Genomic DNA, 3,327 nt, shown 5'->3' on the forward strand with positions numbered 1-3,327 from the left:
ATTTCTCTGTGTAAATCAGGTTTATTCCCCCTCCTTCCCCTACCCATCCCCACCCCGGGTTTTGATATTATTGTTGTTGTCAAGGAATTTGACACTTTTAGGAAGTGACTTATTAGCCCAGGTTAGATCAAATGAAAACCTCCAGACCAATCAAATGGGAGAAGGGTGTAAGATGACATAACATACCATTGTTAATGCTGGAGCACTGAGATGCGTGGAAATGCAGGTAGGGCATTCTTCCTAGAATGGCTGTGCTGCCAGAAAATTCACAGCACTCAATAAACGTGAGGGACTAAATGTCTGGAGAAGATCTTCATTTTCGCATGTGATGTTTGAAATACAAATGTCTCAGAATGATGCGGTGCTTTTAGTTTGAAAATGAATTTAATTATTTTAAAACTAACATGAGATAAATATTATTAAAATGAATTGCCTGTATACTTTCTGTCAAGCATTATCATATATATTCCAAAGTGTATATGTATGTACACACATATACATATACTTCTATAACTTTATAGTTATACTTCTATAACTGTATAACTTTTACAGTTATACTTCTATAACTGCAATAAGGAAATAAATAAATTTAAATCAGTACTTTTTTGGTGTTTTAAATTAGGTACTTGAATTTTTGGTTTTACTTAGAATGTGTAACATATTTATGTTATCTTTAATTAATTGCATTTACCTTTATATTCTTAAGTCTGACCATCTTGAGTTTGGATAACTGGAGACTAGGTAGATCGACATGGGAGAAGATGGTGAAGATGATGAATTTAGTAGCCAAGTAAAGTAAATATAATTTTAATTTTAAAGTTAGGGGAAAATTCTTATTCTTTTTTGACCATTTAAATATCATTGTCTGCTTAACATTTGTTTATTTCTTTTCAGACAAACATTATAGACAAATCCCTACAGTAACTCAAAACCATCTTAATTGGTCTCTCCACTCTCTTTTTTTTCTGACTAAATTTTCTTTTTCCTTTCTTTTCTTTTTTTGTTATGCCTATAGCACCCAGTCTTCCTAGGTGGTCTCCCATTCAAGTACTAACCAGGCCCGACCCTGCTTAGCTTCTAAGATCAGATTAGATCAGGCGTGTTCAGAGCAGCATGGCCGTGGATTGACTAAATTTTCTGAAACTCCTGTTGGTACAAGTTACCCTATCTCAATGTTGAAGACTTTAGCAGTTTTAAATAGAGTCTAAGTTAAAACCCAGAACTCATTAGCTTGACTTTATATAACTCATATAAACTTGTTTCTTGTCTATAGTTTCAACTATATTATACATTACTCCTTAAACTAACCACCATAAGCCCAAGAAAACTGTTTTTTTCCAAGTGTACAATTCAATTACATTATTGAGTCTATAAAATGTGATCATGTTGTTAGACAGTCCAGAGTTCAAATCAGTCTTGGGCACTTATTAACTGAAAACCTTGCCAATTTATTTTACTGTTCTATTCCCTTTCTCCTTTATATTGGAAATAACAAAAGCATTTACTCGATAAGGTAGTAAGGATTAAAAAGAACAATCAGGCAAAATGCTGAGCACAGTGTTGGTGGTTCCTCCTCCATTTTTTCTTCTTCCCGTTCTTCCTCTTCCTCTTCCTTCTCTTATCTTTCTTCTTTTCCTGTTCGTTCATTATATATTTGCTGACTTCTACTGAGAAAAATCATACAGTAGAATGAATTAGTACCTCTTAAAATTCATTATAAGAAATCTCTTCCTGAAATAGTAATTACATACTTCTTTTTTATCCTTAAAAATTCTGCATTCCTCCTGAACCTTCCACTCTTAGTGATTGATATGCACACATAATCCTGAGGAAGCAGAGTTCTTTAAATGTTACATTTCAAAATCTAGATGAATAAGCAAACCAAAGCCATATCTACACATGTACTTGTTACCTGTTTAAATGGAGAAAATTTTCCTCCTCCTGGAAAATTTTTCTATAGGAAATTATCTTGATTTAATTTTTAAATCCTTGCAGTGCAATAAATGTATGGGCAAATACTTGAGTAACTTAGAATTCGTTAGTTTCATGAGTATGTATGTACACATCACTATTTTGAATAATAAAATCAACATTATTTTAGCTCATTTCTTCCACATGCACACTCAGGATTTTCATTTCCCTTTAATGACTTTGAACAATATTTAAGACACTCTCTTAGGAGTCACGCCTGTATTTACAAATAAGTCTACTCTCATCTTTCTCTGCTATATGGCCTTGGCATATTCCCAGTATAAATTTCTATTGAGACTATGCAGTTTTCTCTTAATTTTCATGGTCTCTTCAGTGCTTAGTTACTGCTTATCTGCTACTCTTAGACAGCTGTTGCCTGCTAAGGAAGATTTGCCTGACAGTTCACAGATGCAAAATCTTGGATGTGCCAAACACCACTCATTTCCATTTAGTCCCTACTTCAACTCACCCATGCTGTTCTAAAAGAGAACTAGAAGAAAAGGTCTCGCGTATGTATTATACATTGTCATCTGGACCACAATATACCATTGTTTGTACTTTACTTGCCATATGTTCCCAACAGCTTTTCTGGATAAAACATAGAACTATTTCTTTAGACTTCCCTTTCTGCACTCATTCCTTCACAGTATGAGGATCACATTTCTCTCACACTCTTGAATCCATGTGTATCCGCACGAAATTTACTTTCAAAAGTCTAAGTTTCCAATATTGAGGCTTCTGAGTTTCAAGAGATTAAGCTAAGACCTTACTACATGTGGGAAAACTAGTTTCAGTAAATAATTTATTATTATGACACAGAAGGTGAAGATTTAAGTAAATATTGCTTAAATATTTTATTTAAAATGTAAATTTGTTCAGTATTATTATATTTACAAAAATAGTTACTAGATTTTAGTATGATACATTATCAATTTCAAGCTATTTTTTTAAGTAGATTTTATTTTTTAGAGCAGTTTTAGGTTTGCAGAAAAATCATCTCCTTTCCCCAAATATGCAATTCCTCTACTATCCATATCCCACCAGAGTTGTACATTTCTCACAATTGATGAACCTACATTGACACATCATTATCAGCCAAAGTCCATGGTTTACTTAGGGTTCCCTCTAAGTGTTTATATTCTTTGGATGTTTACAAATGTATAACAACATGTATCTACCATTATTGTATCAAACAGGATATTTCCTTTTCCTTAAAAACCCTGTTTTTACCTCCTTCTCCCCAGTTTGTGGCAAATCCTGATCCTTTTACTGTTTCTATAGTTTCGCCATCTCCAGAATGTCATATAATTGGAATTATACCTTCTCAGATTGGCTTCCTTCATTTAGTAATATACA

The 3,327-nt window shown here is 33.1% G+C and overlaps 1 pseudogene; it reads right to left on the reverse strand.

Moving 5' to 3' along the window:
• Positions 1–1,006: 1,006 nt before the first annotated feature.
• On the reverse strand, positions 1,007–1,125 carry LOC118604955 (annotated as a pseudogene).
• Positions 1,126–3,327: the final 2,202 nt, after the last annotated feature.

Source organism: Rousettus aegyptiacus, unplaced genomic scaffold (genome assembly GCF_014176215.1).
Source record: "Rousettus aegyptiacus isolate mRouAeg1 unplaced genomic scaffold, mRouAeg1.p scaffold_m13_p_1, whole genome shotgun sequence".
NCBI classification, from domain to species: Eukaryota; Metazoa; Chordata; class Mammalia; order Chiroptera; family Pteropodidae; genus Rousettus; species Rousettus aegyptiacus.